Raw genomic sequence first — 18,640 nt, forward strand, 5'->3', positions numbered from 1 at the left:
TATAAGTTGACTTGTTGGACCTCTTATTAAAGAACATCTGTGGTTCATAAAAACACAACATTTTTGTTTAAATATTATTGATCAGAGAGCTGTTGGAATAGTGAAGGTCTAGGTAAAGCTTCACCGTTGTGGTGCCAGAGCTCTGTGGATTCTGTGTCAAAAGACAAGGCAAGTCTGACGTTAGCATTAGTAACAAGATTTTGGTTCATAACAAGCATGATATAACCACAAAAAAAACATTAGGGTTGTCCAACTCGGTGGTCGTGTCACTGGCAGCCCTTTCTTCAAGGGTAAATCACGAGCAGTACCTGCAGGATCTGTGCTGTCCTGCAACCTGAACAAAGAGCTCTGTAAAAAAAAAAAAAAAAAAAAAATCCTTTTGTTGAACGTTAATTTGGGTTGAACTGCCAAGATATTTTATGAGTATCTTCTCCTCTTTGAAGAGAAACGTCAGTCTTGGTACCCGTTTCAGAATGAGTTGAACAAGTGATGGAGGCCTAATGCTTTTTTATCTTTATAAACATTAACAATTCAGGTCAAGCGTTTAACCGAGAATAAAGGCTAGATGATTACTGGAACAGTTATTTCAGCTGGACCTTTGGGCTGTTTTCTTTCTTGCATTAGAGAGTGAAAATCTTGATATGCATGCCTAAAGAGACTTGCTCTGTAGGCCGAGATTGTAACGTGGTGCTCTTGCAAACTTGCTTGTGTTGAAGGAAACGCTGGAATATTGTGCCCAACTGCTGCCTGCAGTCTGGCATTTAGATTACCGGGTTTGTTTAATGTACTCCTGCCCTTCTCTTGCTGATGGCTTTTATAGCTGCCTAAGCTTTTATGATGAATTTGTAGCCCCTGGGGAGGTAGGGAGAGGAGAACAGATAAGTTTAACTCTTTCTATGGAACTTGTTTAGGTTTTGAAGGCAAGTGGAAGGTAAAGCAGGAGTCCTCTTCGCAGCTAGGGCAGCAAGGCAGTTGGTTTGTTTTTGTCCTGGGAAACTGTGCTTGCCAGCAAGAAGTCCTCACGTCTGTTTTCCATGATAGGCTGTGAGTTGGGTCTGTGGAAGCTCTTTATTGTATTTTGCCTTCAAGCTGAGCTTGTGTTGGCTGCTTTTGCTATTTGCTTTATCTCTGCATATCTATTACATCCCATCAGGAGGGAGCATATGAAGCTAATGGAGCTATTAGGGTGTCTTCACAGCAGTGCTTTTTTTTTAAAATGCAGCTCTACTAGATTTTGGGATGAAGAGAACTCAGTAGATTTTTCTGTATTGTCTGTTACAGAAATATGCAAAACTGTTTTGTCAGCATGCTTGGAGTTGAGCAGTGTGGTGCTATCTGCCTGTGAGCATGGGCTCCTGAGAACGTATTCCCATTTCTCTGATTTACTGAGGAGTGCTGTTGAAATGAGTAGACATCGTCCCCTGCACGCAAGCAGAACCAATGGAGGAAAAGAAAAAAAACCACAAACCTGCTGTTGAATGTGGTTTGCACAATATTGACCCAACTAGGGGAAGGGGGCCTGTCTCTTTGGGTTGCACCCAGTGTCTCCAGGGCATTTGTTCATCTCCCAGGTTATGCTGACAATGCTCTTGAGTTTCTGGTGGGCTCAGAGCACGTGAGTGAAGGGAGCTTTTGTCTGCTAGCGAAGATGTTGGCTGTAGCCAGTGGTTGAATCATTGGGTAGGGTTTTTTGTGGATCTGTGTGAGGAGTGAAGGCTTTGTTTGGCTTTTCTCATGACATTCTCTGTATTTTCTCAAGCTGCAGTCAATAAATGTCCCTTCCCAAAGGAACTGCCAGTCTGTAGACTTGTGATTGTTATTCTAAGTCAGCCATGGAAACGTGTTTTGTAACAAGTCAAAAATATGATATTTAATAAGATACTAATTCTTCGTGGCAAAAATATAGAGTTGTTTAATCAGCACTCAGACCACTTCTTTAGCCCTCTAGTTCATTATGTCTCCAGTAGGTTTATGCCACTGATTCATATAGCTCATTACTGCTCATAAATGTCACTGTAAAATTACTTAAAATAAGAGTGTTAGTGTCTTGCTGTCATTAGTTCTACAGCTGGTTTGGTTGTGGTGATAAGTTGGTAGATAAAGTGTGAATTTTATAGTTGAAGATGTCAGGACTTGGAGAGCTTGCTGCTCCTCGTCACGGAAAGAGACACGCCTGCAGAGCTAAAAGCTGCAGTTGAAACTTCTTTCTGGTCGTATCTACTGCCTACCTCTTTTGTCAGCCATATGAGTCAATGTCCTGCACAAAGTTTAAAAGCAATAAATGCAATGGTAAAAACTATAAATTAAGTCACTGTACTTCTGGGAACATGGTATCAATGAGAGGCTTTCACTGAACCTGTGTGTTCTCCGAGTAAATGGCAGGCAGTCAAGGTCTGGAGCATAACAGCATAGGCTGAAGTGGCCACTTCTTGAATAGTGCAGGTGATGATTTCCAGATGCAAATTATAATAATTTGCTCAAATACTTTACATGTAGGTGAGATCCTGTAATCTGCATCTCAGAAGGCTGTTGACATTGTGAGAAGGAAACTAGAAGCAGTACAGGAAAAGATTGTGTCAATCACTTGACCGATTGATAAGATGATAAAAGGTCTCAATAGCAAGTTGTGATAAGAAACAGATAACGTGTCTGTTGGTGACACTTGAAGATTTTGTTGTTCTTTTTGATGATGTTGGCAAATTCCAATTCAGCTGAGCAGGACAAGTCCTGGGGGCTAGAAGTTCAAATTGATTTATTTTAATAGATTCAGGGGCCAAATATGTTGATATCTACAGTATCATGAGCTCTACTTGTGACAGCTGTCAGTAATTTTTGCGTGGCTTCATATGAACAGATTTCAAAGATTGGAGGTTATGATGATGTTTGTTTTATTGTGTATGTAGTAAATAAATTACAGGGCTGTACAGGAATAGCAGGCCAGTGCTAGAGTCGAACTACATAATATGTCTCATGTTCCAGGGTGCAGTTCATCAGTGGGAAGAGATTATAGATGTGCAGAATTAAAATGGGAACATCCCTGGTATTACTGGAACTGACGTGGGTAGGGTGTGTCAATCTGCTAGAAACTAGTGAGGCACTGAATTTGGCCAGGAAGGGACTTGTATTGTCAGACTGCAGTGGCACAAGTACTGCAACCTGAGCCCAGATCATTTTCTGGAAACCCTAAAGCAGTCTGCTAGATATCTTTGTTTGTTTGCTTGACAGGGATGTGCACGTAGATATAGAGGAATATGTCTCAAGTGACTGAAGATGAACTTCTTTTTATGCTTTTTTTTAATGAACTGTAATGTTAACCAAAAGCGACATTCCAGTTTAGTCTCTGTTCAAAGAAAGATCTGGTTTTAATAATTTATGTGGAAGCTCTATGAAAGATTTAAAATGTGACAGCTCTGAAATAAGGAGATTGATGCTGCTCCGGTGTGATCTGATTTGGATTCTGACCTAATTTCTTTTAGTGACTGGTATAAAACTTGGTGGGGTACATGAATTTATGACTTTGGGAGATTACTGGCTGATATTTTTAGGCTACCAGCTAATCCTGTTTAGGAGTAGGATTCTCATCTGAAAACTGACAGGTCTTTAAATTCTTCCTATTTTGCTTTATGATGACAAATGGAAAGAGTACAGAAAAAGCAAAGGATTGATTGCCTATTTCCAAGCGCCTTGTGCTGTGGCGCTCTCATCTAGATAAGGATTCTCTGCGTGCATGTGTTTAAGAAGTGATGTTTTTCTTTTATGATTGAACAGAATGAAAATCTTGTATTGAAGCTGTTAATTTTGTACATACTCCAGAGGGGGTATGGAAAAGCATTGCACACACACCGAAGATGTTTCGAGTCTTTCCTTCTGGATTTTTCTCATGTTGCCTTGTAGCTGTTTGCATAGCAGCCATACTGTAGATAAACTAACAAATGCAAATTCCCTGTTCTGTTTGCTTAGTCAGAAGCTGTGTTCCATATATAAACACATCTTCCAGATGTTTTCTTCTTGTTAGCAGTTGCTTTCTTGCGCTTGTTGCCTATGGCAGAGGCAACCTTGCTCTTTAATTCCAGTCTTAGGGTGGGGTTGTCATCTGCTATGTCTGTTAATTTGATAAGTTAGTATATGAAGCATTTTGTCACTAGTTTCTACAGATTGAGTCCACAGTGCTTACTATGGAATCCTATGGATGAGTCCACCCATGTGATTTTTTTTTATTAAACATCATAAAAATTGAGAAGAAGCAGGAAAAGAAAGGGCATCTCAGATGCTGGAGTGTTATATCCAGGTTTGTATTGTCTTGTAGCTCTTCTGTTTCCTTTTAGTTGTACGCGTTGATGGGAAGGGAAGTCAAAGTTAAGTGGAAAAATGGGAATTTGGACTGAAAATAGAATGTGTATGAATAGTACTAGGTTGTACTGAAAATATTGTAACTCGCTATATTGCTGCTATCCCAGTTAGAACCGAAGGTGTTACTTGCAGAGAGTGGGCCCAGCTGGAAGGCTTTATGGAGTGCCACAGCTTCCGACTGAGTATCTGTGTGCTCTACCGCATGTAGAGTTGTGCATGTAAGTAATGAAGTGAGAGTCCGACAGTTTTGACGAGGTAGTGTGATTTTTATGTGGAGAAGGATTGTTCAGTTAGAGCTAAGACAGTGAGCAAGGCTTTCAGGATCGCCTACAGGTGAGGTTCTTGCTGTGAGCTACTTTTGAGCCTGTATTTCATGGCAGTGGCTCTTGCTGACAGTGTCCTGCTTTTTGACTGCCTCGAGTTGTTAAAGGATAATTAAAGCGTATTCAACACCTGTTTAATACTGTTATTGTCATATGAGCAATAGCTGTGCCATAATTTAATTTGGCTCTAATTGAACTGTGGTGCTTTTGTTGCCAGTTGAACTTGCTGATATAAATGAGTCCTGCCCTTTTTAGTGAAAGGGGAAACATTGGACCAATCTTGATTTAGTTAATTTTCAACTACCACCACCCCTCGCTCTGAACTGCTGCCTGTCAAGGACCCTTGCAATACATACTTTGTGTACTGAAACCTCTTGCATTGCCACAGAAAACTCCCATCGTGGCTTGGTGAGGCCTTCATTTCAGTGGCAATGGGGGTTGAAGTGAAAGGGGGGGGAGTAGGAGGGTGTCGCATCTATATGGGCGATGCCATGCCTTGCAAGACATCCCTGAGTCCTAGCACACACAGCTATAGCCAAGCCTGTGTCTCCGCGGAGCAGAGAAGGCTGCAGTTCTGTGGGGAGTGTTAACAGTGAAAGAGAGCAGCTAACTCTCAAGAGGTCTCCCACGCAAGTCAAGACAAATTCTGCAGTTCTGCAGCACAATGTAGTTCTTATCATTTTTTTCTTTCCTTCTTTTGCCTTCCATACCAACTTTCGAGAGTTATTTTGGTGCTTTCAGGGAAGAAACTGATTCAGCTACCACTCATCAACCAGATGTTTGGGTGTATGAAACACTTCTCACTGAGGCTTTCTGCGCTTCCTTCAGAACTACCTTAAATATTGTCCTTCCTCCATTTGTACTTCCCCGTCTTCTTTTTACCTCCTCTTTCCTCTGCAGTTTCTGTATATCACTCGTGGTTTTTATTTGCCTCCACAATATCAGAGTAAATAATATCAGGTATTTGCAGAACTTGATTAATTTATGAAACTAAGGCTGCTTTTTGTTTGTTGTGTTCAGTGCAGATGTTGAACCCCATCTTACCTGCTAGGCAAGGGCTGATTGTGCACGTGGTGTGGAGGAGCGTTCAGTCTAAAGAGAAAAAGCACAAGGTGTGGTGTGGAGACACAGTATGTCCAAAGCTCGAAAGAGCCACTGAAAGTGTCACACGTTCCCAGCTAACCGTGGGAATGGCTCGCAGGTGACGGGAACAAACATCAGTTCCAGTCTGAAGGGGGCCTCAAGTTGTCTGGCCACAGAATCCACCCCATAACAACTCTTCTGAGTGCAATGAAGTGACATAGTCATTAAAAAGCTAACCAACAAGTTATGGTAATACTAAAAGGGAGGGATTGTGCTGAGAATTGGTCTGCTTTGCTTAGAATTTTTGCTGGCAAGTGGCATTGACACAGCAAGATGTTAAGGTGACTTGGAAAGATGGGAAAATGAGGATGGAAGTAGCTTGGGCTATCCCATTTTAAAAGATACCATAAAGAGCATCCAGTGCTCTAAGTGCTTTTTGTACGTTCAGTACATACCAGTATGTTTGACTGCTGTTACAAACCTTGTAGTATTTATGTGCACCGTTTGATGGCCTTAACTCCTAAAATAATTAAATTAATCCCTTTCTAAGCCAAATAAAAACTGTACAGCAGTGGACAAAAACATGTGATACAAATCTAAACTCAGAACACAGATTTGTTTTATTTGGTGTAATGACTGTGTGTCCTGTGGGATTTATGTAATGATTTTTAAGTGGCTCGCTGTATCAGGAGACCAAGGCAATTAGGTACTTAGAAGGGGCAAAGGGAGAAATGTCAATTGCTCTTTTAAAGACTGGGCAGCAACTCCTACACTGTCAAGAAATGATCTTGCTTTTACATAAATTGCCACTGAACAGCTGTCTGTGTTCAGTGGGATGAATGAGCTTTAAAGAAGTTTAAGAGAGTTAATTTCTTATTCTTTTGAATACAATAAAAGAAAATTCAAGACTTGCTCAGTCACTTTGCAAGGATATAATGATAGGTGAGAAGCAGGCATGGCAGTAGGGGTTGAAGATGCTGTACGTATCAAGCATAATGCTGTAAACAAACAGAAAGCAAGGGCTGCTGTTTTGGGGTCATGCTTTTTCTTCTCCTGCTGCAGGAAAGTACATTGCTAATGATCTTGTATAAACTGAGCCTGAAGTGCATTCAGTGGTGGGCTTTTCATCTCAAGTGTTGTCAGTGTAATCATGCCACGTATTGTTTTTATTTTGCTAAATGAAACGCTCTATTTTCATTACTTAACTAAAAAAGAAACAAGAATGCATGAGTAGAGATGGCTTTTATAGTAGTCTTTATTTTCTCAGTACTGTAAGCAAACGCACTTTAAGTTGAGAAGCATCATTAAGCTGGATTTCTGAATGATGGAAATTATTCCTTAAGTTGTCCAGTGCTGTGATTTATTTATTTTTTTTAATGGTGCAGTTCTTTTCCTTAGGCCAACCTCAAACCGTATGGGACTGAGTCTGTTACTTGATACCAGCTGTGTGTTTCCTTTTTCTTTCCTCCTGTCCCTGAACACCCAGCATTGATAATTCCCCCTATTCAAGATCAAGTGGAATACTGGAAAAGTAACATTGATTTTGGATGCTATAGGAATCAACTCTGTATATACATAATTCCTTGTAAGTAATCCAAAATAAATCTGTATGCCTTCAAAATAAGGTTTTGCTCTTCTGGGCAGCCTTCTAGTTTTGCTTTCTCTCCTTTGGTGGAATGCACGGAAGGAGTTGAGGATAACTTTGGTACAGCAGGGTTATAGGAAGCCACGCTACTGATGTCACGGCCCAGCAGAGTAAGGCTGGCTCGCTGTGCTCACAGCGCGTTGGCTGAAGCTCAGAGGAGAGCGCCAGTGTGCTCTGACTGCTCGTGCTGGCCTGTAGGGCTGCACTGCCCTACTCGTCGGGGCCGATGGCAGCAAGGAGTGCCCCGCCACTGCCTACCAATACATCATTGCTAGTTAGTGCTCTGAGCACGCAGCCTGGAGCCATGTCGAAACAATGTGGGTAGCACTGTCCTCTTAGAGTAGTTGGGAGCTCTCGCATTTATGTTGAAGTGAAAATAGCCTCCTCCACCTGGCATGCCAGGCAATCCTTGTCCTACTCAAACCATCTCTGTTTGTTGGCGTCTCTGAAGAAAGCCAATCTCTGCACAGCTCCGCTGAGGCTCACTGGAACACGCAGCCCCAGCCCTCAGAGGTAAACCAGTCAGAGCACTTCCCAGGAGCAGGAAACATTCTCCTGCTTCCACCACTCACAAAATCTGCTTCAGTTTACAAAGCATAATGTTTTTTTTTTTTTCTTTTCAAGTTTGTCCTCGAATCTTTTTCTTCCTACCTTCACTGCAACCTGTGTTTGTCAGATCCCTTGGGGCTGTCATTGTCATTGTGTGGCATCAGCTGTGCAATGCTAATGAGCTTCAAGAAAACAGAAACAGCAGTCTGTGCCTGGTGCAACCCCTGCAAGATCTCTATCAGTCTTGTCGTGTTTTCAGGAAGGCCATGTTTCTTGATAATGTTAACTTTGTGAAAACAGCAACAATTTCTACAGCAGAGGCAGCTTACCAGCATTTTGGCAAAGAAGTCCTGGCTATGTGTTACTGAACTCACTTAGAGTCTGCAGCTCTTGAAGTTATAGCACAATTAGGTCTTCAGGTTTGAGTGAATGACCCCCACAAACTTTAACTGGTGACAGAAATCTGCAGCGTCTCTGAAATGTGCTGCCCCATCTGCCCTTGGGTTAAATGAATCCTGTCCTAAAAGGTGGATCCGGCCTACCTATGAGCCACAGTTTTATTCCATCTGTTACTATGAATGTTCTGGAGACGATGCCAAGAAAGAAGTTACTAAATATAAGTACTCTTTCTGGGACTGTCCAGTCCTTGAACTGATCAAATTTTTCCCAAATACCAAAATTAACCAGCTTTTGACTACCCTCTCAAAACACAAGGGGTAGGAAATGTCTTCCTTTGACCTTCATCACCTATATATTTCCTTTGTTCTTATTCTTTTTCACTCATCTGGAATGTCTGTATTAGAGCTATTCTTGTATTCATGTGCATTCATATGTATATATTGAATATGCTATGAAGGTATTTAAATTCATAACTTAAGATATTTTATAGTCACATAAATTATACTTAATCTGCTATAAAACTGATACAACATAAACAGCGTGGCAGTAAACTATAATTTCTCATTATCGGGCTAATTGGTAAAATATAGGTCACCTTAATTTTCCAATATTTAAGCAAATCATGAGAAGTAGATGAAAACTTTTCATTCTCAGTTCTCAAATTTCCAGAAAAGGTTTCTTATTTTTGTGAATTCTTGATTTCCAGTTGTGATTTAGGTTGACTTTCAAACAGTAGCAAATATATACCAAATCCTAAATAAATTCTTTTTTCTTTTTTTTTCTTTTAATATTGAAAAAACCTGAAAAGAAGTCATTCTGGAACAAAATAAAAAGAAAAAGCTGGTGGTGAAAAATTCAGCCCTCCCTCCTACCCTTCTATAAATTGCTGTTAGTATTCCTGTCTCCACGTGTGAGCCCTAGGTCCAGGCTTGTGGTTTAAACTATAAACAGAGATGAGATACTTTTATACAAGAATAAAAGTGCACAGATGGAGATAATCAGAAGTGACTTAAATGTGTAGGCATTTCCCGAGGTGCCAAAAGCCCACAATGCCAAGATGATGTTGATGAGAGCTACAGGTGCGAAGTGTGCTCAGACACATCCTTAGAGGCTGGTTTCTAAAAGTTGTGCAGATACCTTTGGGAGCCTCATTAAGTGCAGTGGAAATTGTGCTTTTGGGTGTGTTCTTAAATCTCTTAGATGCCTCTTTGTATCTTTGAGATGTCTTTAACATTCTTGATTTTTGCTCCGCTGTTGACAGTAGCCGTAATTAAGGGGAGTTCTGTAGGGCTTGCCTTATAATTATTGGTTAATTATAAGAAATCCTGATGGTGTGGGCTAAAGAGTAGAGACAGAAACTTTCAAGGACAATACTTTGCATAAAACAAAGGATTTCTGTGGGATAATTGAACCTACATGATACATTAAAATTCAGGCAAAGAACTTTCTCTGCTTTAAAAGTTCTTAATAAATGAAAACTTCTTTTTCTTTAAAAGACAACAAACTTCCGTAGTTACACCTCTTTGAGACAAAAAATTCTTTGTAACAGGAAAAAAAAGTAGAATCTGTTAACAAATTCTTGGCGTTTTTAGTGACAGTCACCTGGCATGACTGTCTGACAAAAATGCTTATTTTTCTGCATGTGTGTTACTTGCACTTTCATACTTTTATAGTAATGGAAAACGTTGGCCTTGACAGAGATTCAGAATTTATTCTCATTTGTTAATAGTCATAATGATTAAATGTGGAGAATAACATGGCTTTTGTATTTAATAATAAAAACTGTAAATGAATATTTTTGGGGTAATGATATATTCTTACTTGTAATTCCTGTATTGAACAGTAAGCCTCCATTAAACTAAGAAGTCAGATTTCATGTTCTTGAAACCACGTTCTTCTCCCAAGCTGAATGTGGACACTACTTATTTATTTATTTTTATCTCCCCCATACTCTACTTTGCTGTGATGTCTACAGAAAAAAAACACAATAAGACCGCCCGTCTCATTGGCATGACTGCTTCCTGCTCGTTCCTTGTATTGCCAGTCCATCCGCTTGCACCCTCTGCATTTACACGGCTTGGCTGCTGGGGACAGGACCTGTCTTGTCCTTGGTGCTGTCAGATGACAAACCCAAGGCTCCTAATCCATATGGAGGATTTGCTGTAATGCGGTAACACTAGTCTGGAGGGGTGAGGCTAATGCTAAAAACCTTGCATGTACAATATGACGCATTCACCGGTGTATTCTGGTGAAATCCAGCCAGTTCTTGGCTAGGAAATAACAGTTGTGCGTCTTTCCTTTCTTTCCCTTCCACCTTTCGTTATGCTCTACAAGCTACACTGTTGTACAGTTTGATCCATTTACATATCTCAAATTTAGCTTTCCAGACAGAAATACACAGACATGAATTACAACTTGACATGAAAAATGTGGTCAAGCTCGTGGGGTTTTTGTGTTTCAGAGGAATTGGGACTTTTCACGACTTCAGAAATTTTCTTCTAAAAAAATGTTTGCACGTTCTTCATGCTTACAGCTACAAATAGCGCTATCACCAGCAGATGGTAGGTGGTAGGATCAACCTGGTTATTGTCTCACCTAATCATTTCCACCCTCTTAGGTGACATTTCAGTATTTATTCATCCTGGAAGCTGCCAATTTGTAAGATTTGAAATGTAATAGGGGAGAGCAGTGTGGTGGTTAGATAACTGTTTCTACTTGTCTCTCCGTTCTGTATACATATAGGGAGTTTTGTGCTGTGTCCTTTATCTTGTATGTTTGCTCCAAACCTTCTCAGTACCACATCTTTAACAATGCTGTTAGGCAAGCTGATTTCTCCCTTCTGCTTCCATCGGATGTTTAGATCAGGCGAATGGATTATCTGTTCCAACGCAACTTGTAACCAGCCGTGTCTTCCTACGGCCTTTATTATTCCTTTAGTTTCTTTTAATTCTTTTTTTTTTCATTGGGAGTGGTACATAAGATTACACGGTCCACTGAAACCTTGGTGTTGCCGCTTCTCCACGCGGCTTCAGTCAGCTCCTTTTGTTCATTGGTTGTGTTTTAGGCAGTCCCGTTTGATTTGCTCCTCTTGAAAAATTGCACAACAGGCACTTCATTTATCTTTCCAAACCTGATCGTCTGGAATTTGCTTGCCATGTTGAAATCGAAGGATTTCAGTGGAGGAGGAGAAGTAAGGAATGTTAGGGAATACATTTTTATTTAAAATAAATGGAATGCAGTGGGTGACCCTTTTTGTAGTTATGCAAATGTTCGCTTCAAAAATGAATTCTTGTCAAGGTTCTTGGGGGGAAAAAAAGTGGGATGTCGTGGTCCCTTTCTCTTTTATGAAAACTATTTGTTCTTGTTCTCTCAAAACTCTTTCCTTGGAGTTGACTACAGTGTGGAGAGCTTTTTGTTACTGTTTTTGCTGACACTTTCCTAAGGCTTGCTGGTTTGCATTTCAAATCTCCCTGATGTTTATTTGCTTGCAGTGTCTGCAATGTCACTTCAGTTATGCTCATGAATTTTTTTTAGGCATTTATCCTTCACCCACTGCTAACGTTAGATCTTGGGTAGTTTTGGTTCCTACCTTTGTCCTTCAAACTCATCTTTTTTTCTCCCTATTCCCTAAAAAGACTGAATTACCAACTAAAGTGGGGAAAATGCTATCTGACAGATTATCTTTTCATTATCGTGCAGTCTTGAATGTGGTTTGCTTCTGTACTTTTGCAAAACACATTTTACAAAAAGTCTTGTGTGGTTTTTTAGATCTCTGTGCACTTAGGTGAAAATTACTTCTCATGTTGTGCGTGTTTGTCAAAATACTCCTCGTGCTTTTTTCCCCCCCACTAAACTTCTTTTTCCAAAGTGATGAAAATGGTTCTGTTTGCTTGTTGATAGTTGCCTCAGAGAGAGCCTACCTTCGGTGGAGAATGAGATGCTTTTAGTTTTATATCTAGTGCATTATAATGCTTAAAAGCTAAATGATGAGAAATACCATTATGACTCTTTTTTAAAGAAACTGGTGTTATATTGGATTTTGTCTTTGTTTTGAGAGTGTAGAAAATTGGAGTAATAATTCTCTCCATCTCCTCAAAAGACTGAAATGTCTATTAAATTGGGAGAAAAAGCTTATCTGCTAGGTTATTTTTTCATTATCATGCAGAAAAACTGGGTTTTCATTCTGTTTTAATTGAAAACATCAAGGACCTAGGCCATAATGCAAGGGAAGCACGGTGCAGTTAGTAATAGGAAATAATTGAAGGGGTGCTGTGTGCAGACCGGTACTTGGAGGAAATCAGCAGGAGGAAATTTCAGGGCATCAGTTCCAAATTTTCCCATCGATGATATTTGCAATGTTTGCCTTCAACACTTCCTGTGCTTCCCTGTCCCTTTTGTGCCAACCTACAGCCAAGGGAAGGGGGCGGTGGGGAAGGTGGTCTAAGGCTGGAGGATTTCCTCCTTGTGGACGGGGGGAGAGATCACGAAGGAGCACGGGACGTGCTAGGAGAAGGATGGATGTGGTGCTCTTGAAGCACCCTGCCATGGAAGTGCCCAGCTTCAGGGGGTTTCTGTGTGATTTGTCCCCTAGCTGTTGAACCTGAGTGGAGCTGCAAGGGGATTTTTGTGGGCTTTTGTGTTCTGCATAACGTGTATGTCTTCCTCCTAGTACTGGGAAATCCAAGCCAATCAGGCTTGGTGGTCCACATTTTCTGCTCTACTGCAAAGTGAGGGAGGCCAACAAAGGACACTCTGCCTTTCTGTATTACCTAGATTGACACCGAGGTACAGAAAATATTTATTTGGGTGCACATACAGTCAGTTGCTCTGTTACTGACTGGGGCAGCTTATTGCAAGTGAAACTCTACCCGTGTGAGGGCCCAACAAGCCCTTCCTTCTTAACTTCAGTGACCTCTGCGTCGTGGTCATAAATCCCGAGGAGCTGCTGCAGTCAGTACCGGGCACGCTGCAAGCCAGCTGCAAGGATTGAGTTTGTATGCTGGAAAACAACTTCGGCTAATGACACACACATGTTTGGATAGAATATTTTCTCCTGGTCAAGCGGATGGAAGCTATCTCTGGTTTATAATCCTCTGTGTGTTTCCATTTGTTGATGAAGAAATGTCACGAGGAGACAGCTTTTGCTGCTTTGGGTTCCAAAGCAGAGCTGTGGCTGAAGGTCCGTGGGCAGCAGCCCTAACAAACAAGCCTTGTACTTTCAGCTGGTCCCACAAAACTTGTTGCATCTCTAAGCCAGGTGTTTGGTGGGTTGCTTTTTTGTTGGGTTTGGAGTTTGAAGTTCAGATGCAAAGGGGAAGAGGCAAGGGTGAGATATGTAAATCGTACTTGATAAAGAAATCGGAACAATCTGATACGCGCCAAAATGATCCTTTTCTCTGACAGGATGTGCTTCTTGGTTTGTGCTTATATAAAAGTGCAGAAAGGATGTTATGCAAATAAGTGTTTCTTAGCTTGACACTCACTACGCAGCCACCTGTTAAAACATAATGGTATGGATGAGTCCCAGTACGAGATATGAGCGCTTTGCTGCTTGTGGTGAAATATGTTTACTAACCAGAAAGCAGATTTTGTTAAAATGGATGTATATGAACTGTGAGAGTCGTGCATAGGATGGTGGTGTTCTAGTAACTGAAACAGCCCAGCCAGCTGACTCCTGTAGAAAATTTCACTTTGTACTTCTAAACCGCAAATGTGGGCAAGGCTGGGTTTAAAAGCACGTTATTTTTTGACTGTATTTAGATTTAACAGTATCAGAAGAACTCTTGACACTCTTGTGAGAACCCTTGACTAGTAGTCTGCACTCAGTATCACCAGACGTACCAAATTGTGTGTTGTCAGACCGGTGAGAGGGGTTCCTTCTCAGAAACCGTGGGGAACAGCTACTGGCAGTTGCTGAAGTCTCTAAAGGATGTTCAATAGTGCCTCTTCTGTCACCTGTGGTTAGATGTGTGGATATGCAGCGTTTCTGAGCATCTCTGCCTGCATAAGTCTGTGCATAAAGTGTTTTGAAGAGAGTGGCTGCTTTGGAACATTTGGAAGCACTGCTTACAGTTTTGAAAAACGTAAGTTTAGAGGAACTCTAAATTGTTACTTGACCGCATGGAAGGAGGTCATGTTCACCAGTTTAATTAATTACTGTGACACTAAACCTTGTGGTTTCTGAGATGTAAATGCTAATATGCAATTTGTACTAATTTTTTCATAATCCTGCATGTAAATCTTGAATATGTTCTTGCAGTGCCTCTAGCTCTATTTCCTACTGTTTGCATCCAGCATCACCTTGCTACCTGGGCAGTAACCTTAATGCAGACCCATGATGTCTCGTGAGAAGGTAATGTTGTGTCTTGGCCCTGGTGGCCATGGAGAGCTGTAGAAATACTTACACTTGTGAACGTACATACATGTAATGGAGCAGACCTTATTTACACACTAAGGACCAGATCCTCATGGTGTAAACTGACATCTGACCATATGAAATTTTTTTTAAGTTGATCCAGCAATACAGGTAGCAGTACTGAGGAACATTAATACTGAGGGAGTATCCCCTTATGTTGGAGAATTTATTTACAGAAGGTAATCACTGGCTGTGGCTTTCTCAGAAATGAGCAGGTCTGCCTATTCCTCGCTCAAGGTGAAAGCTCTGCCAACTTTTAAGTGTATCAGGAAGCACCAGTAACACCGTGAGCAAACTGTTTCCTTCATTGATATTTACCGACCCGTTTGTGTGTGGGACTTTATTAGTTATACATCAGTAGTTGCCCCTGTAATCTCCTTTTCATCTGTTGGCATCTCAGTCATAACGTTGATTTAATAACACTTAGTGGTTTGCTGTGTTTGCTTTTGTAGGTTTTGTTTTCTCCTGCGTCACCCAGTGTGTTCAGTTTGTTAAGCCCTTGTCTTTTCAGGTCACTTCTGCTAGTGCCTTTTCATCTGCTTATGGTATGTTTGGTTTACTTTGACTTGCACTGAAGTGTTTTGTTGCCTCATCTCCTCATTTGGAGCGTTTTTCTTTCTCCCTGTGTCACCTTTCACTTTCTTGACTAGCTTAATACTTCAGTCTTTATTGTAGTGATTTTTTTCTCAGATTTTCAAGGTTTTTTCCCTTTCTTACTCATGTTCTCTCTTTCTCCCTGTATCCGTTACTCTGTAATTGCATCGATTGCTGTGTCAATGAATTGCTGATGATATTTTCAAAGTCTTACTCATAATTAAAAGGAAGGTCTCACCTTCTCTTCTATTGCTCATATTATTATCTCTGACCTGTTATACTGAAAATGGGAATACAAAATTTATGCCCCTTTGATTTTTCTACTCTAATTTTCCACTGAAACAAGGCTCTTCCAGTCATCTAATTTTTCTCCCTCATAACTTCAGAATCAAATGGAATTACTGTGGGACTGCTTGTTACACTTGGTGCAAGTTTGTGTAAATTAGCAGCAGGCTGAGAAGACCCTTGCTAGCACCGCAAGGGAAGACATGGATTCCAAAGAGATGATGAAAAATACAGAAAACTTAAACTGCAACTTCATTTTTGAAGTATTTGCGTGTTGTTAGAATGGTTACCTGGCTGTAAAATGGCCAGTGTGTGATCTGGGCAGCTTCAGCATGCTGCAGGAATTCAGGTAACCCTTTTGATACAGTTGCAGCTCATTCAATCATAAGCTGAATTCTGGTTTGAAGCAGGTTCTGCCTTAATAAATCTGCAGCTATGAGCCATTTTGTAACCAAAATGTACGTGAGTAAAGACATAGCTTTTTGTATTCCTTTTTTGGCCTTTAAAGTTACTAAGTGTTTTGTTACTTGAGGGAGTAATTGCAGCTAATTGATTCATGAGTTTATTTTCTTGGCAATTCCTGTGGTGAATATCTATGGTATGAATGAGTTTGGTAGTTGAGAGTAGTTCAGGTTGTTTCCAAACAGGTTTGAACGAGAAGCTTTTAGAAGTGAAGTAATAACCCTGCTAAGAACACTGTGGCTTGTATCCTGGAGTACTCTGAGATTACAAATGGGATTCCCCTTTAGTGAAGATATTCCAGGAATGCACCAAATGTCCTCGAGCTGTTAGCGATTCCTCATTAAGAGGACTAGGTACAACCCACAGCACTGTCCCCCCCCCAGTATTAACACACACACGTGGTGTGGATGTCAGATCCTCTAAACCTATCGCTTTATTTTGCAGATCCACTCCTGTTCTGTTGTGGTACTTGCTAACGTAAATCGAGATTTTGACACCTGAGGTGTGATTTTGTCTGGTAAAGGCAGGCTTCAGGCTTTGCTTCCTGGTTCATTTCAGGATAACTTCAGTGAGGAAATGCCTTGTGTAAGTTCTAACTACGTTCTTTGAGGAGGAAGAGCAAATCCATGATGACTCTGAAATGAAAGCATTTGACACTGTAAATAATTAAATTTGCCAAGATATTAACATTTGCTTTGGAACTGCGCTGCAGAAGGAATAAAGGTTTGCTTTCAGCACTGCAAATGAAGCTACTCTTGCTACCAAACTTTGAATGAGGGTATTGACAACAGCCTCAGCAAAACATGCTTTGGAAAGGATGCCTTTCCAGTAAGTTAGATGATTTATAAAAAGCATTGAGGCTTTGAAGAAAGTTCATTACCCAAAGCATCATCGTGCTGTGGACCAGAACCATCAGGCAAAATAGCTTTCTCAAGTAATAATAGATGGTCACTATCCAAAGGACCTGAAAACTTGGGAGTGAGAGAGGCTAAAAAGATGCATTGTTAACGATGGGCTCTAAGCAACAAAGAGCCTTTCGGGTTCTGCATCTGTCCTTACGTACCAGGAGGTTCCCAAAATGCTCTGTTATGCAGAATAGCAGCTTAGAAACCTGTGTTGCTTGCTAGGACTTCTTAAAATTATTTCCTCGGTGTGTGCACTCGTATGTGTGTCCTCTCCCTCCCCCTTTCCCTGCCTGGCAGTAGTCTGAATTTGAGAGAGCAACAAAGCGATAATACAGATTTACTTGCCTTATGCTGCTTGACTGCGCTGGCTGTTTTCTACATTTAATTTTTTTTTCACTTAGTTCTGTAAGGGCCACAGCTGAAATATTCCTGAGTTTGCCAGTACAAGCTGTTCTACAGCTGTCTAGGGATGTTGGAAAAAGGGAGGCTGTTTTCCACCTACTTAAAATAGTTCCTAAGTTTTGTGCCCTACACAATACGAAGTAGAGCTCGTATTTTTGCAGAGGAAGCTTGTATAGTTCATTACATCTCACAGATAACTGGAAAACTCTGTCTTGTGTGACTGTAGGTTTCTAACTGGGCTTTTGGGATGTGTGCAGCCCTACACGTACGCCCCTTTAAACATTTTGATAGTGGGATTGCAATGTTTCTGGTATGACATTACAGTTTAACAAAAATCCAAGCTTTGTAGCCCTGGTGCTGTTGCTGACTGAGCAACACTACAGTCCCTCATCAGCTAGGATGGGATAGACTGCCTTTTAGTGCTAAGCACAGCTGATCCCTCTGCTCCAAATTGTTGTTACTTAGAAAGAGAAATAAGAACCATTAGCAGCTTTAATTTTGAGTGCTCATCTAATTGTGTCAGCAGTTGGTAAATACCAATGCTTATAAACAGGATATACACAGGAGGTATGGGGTATGTGTTCGAATGTTTTGCTGTTTTACTAACTTTGAAATGAGATTGCAGTTTGTGTCATATCTAATCTTTTCCCATAATAAAGGTCTTAAATACAGAAACCAGAGCAACGGAATAATCAACAGCACTGTTGCTTCCAAATGGGTGACTGTTAAAACTTTAATTCCATTAAATTCTGTGCTTTGGAGATGCAGCTCGTATTTTCAACCATTTGTCTAACCACATAAATTGGAATGTGTTCAAAATGCTTGCCAAGAACAAATCTGTAGGAAGAGATGTTATACTTTGACCCAGGTTCAACGTGTTCTAAAGCAACAAGAAATAAATATTTCTGAAGACTTATTTAATGTTCAGCTAGGGGAAAAAAAACAATCTATGATCTGATACGCACTTGCTCAATAGCACGCACATTAATTTCCTATGCGTTTCTTTCTACTTTTTCTCTATTTTAACTTGATTCTCCTGTCTTTTTGTCTTGGTGCGACCTTTATGGAAAGCTTGAATGTATAATCCTGTAGCTGCAATTTATTGAAACCCAATTTAATAAGAATGTCTTTCATGTTTTGATTATCCAGCATCCCCAGCCAATGATAAGAAATTGAAGTAAGTTAATTTTCTTAGAGATGTATTAATTCTTTAAGCATCTTCTGTAGT

At 40.6% G+C, this 18,640-nt stretch overlaps 1 protein-coding gene across 7 annotated transcripts in view; it reads left to right on the top strand.

Moving 5' to 3' along the window:
• The window catches only part of MGAT5 (alpha-1,6-mannosylglycoprotein 6-beta-N-acetylglucosaminyltransferase), a 119,447-nt gene that overhangs the window by 17,442 nt on the left and 83,365 nt on the right, over positions 1-18,640 (top strand). The window contains exon 1 of one of the 7 annotated variants that reach the window (XM_050711697.1): positions 14,108-14,432. The exons of 5 other annotated variants lie outside the window; for them this stretch is intronic. The gene's annotated coding sequence lies outside the window, so the exon portion shown is untranslated. Of the gene's footprint in view, positions 1-14,107; positions 14,433-18,640 lie in introns of those variants that run through there. One more of the 7 variants, XM_050711699.1, reaches the window with a different exon arrangement.

The sequence above is a fragment of the Cygnus atratus genome, chromosome 6, assembly GCF_013377495.2.
Source record: "Cygnus atratus isolate AKBS03 ecotype Queensland, Australia chromosome 6, CAtr_DNAZoo_HiC_assembly, whole genome shotgun sequence".
Taxonomy (NCBI): Eukaryota; Metazoa; Chordata; class Aves; order Anseriformes; family Anatidae; genus Cygnus; species Cygnus atratus.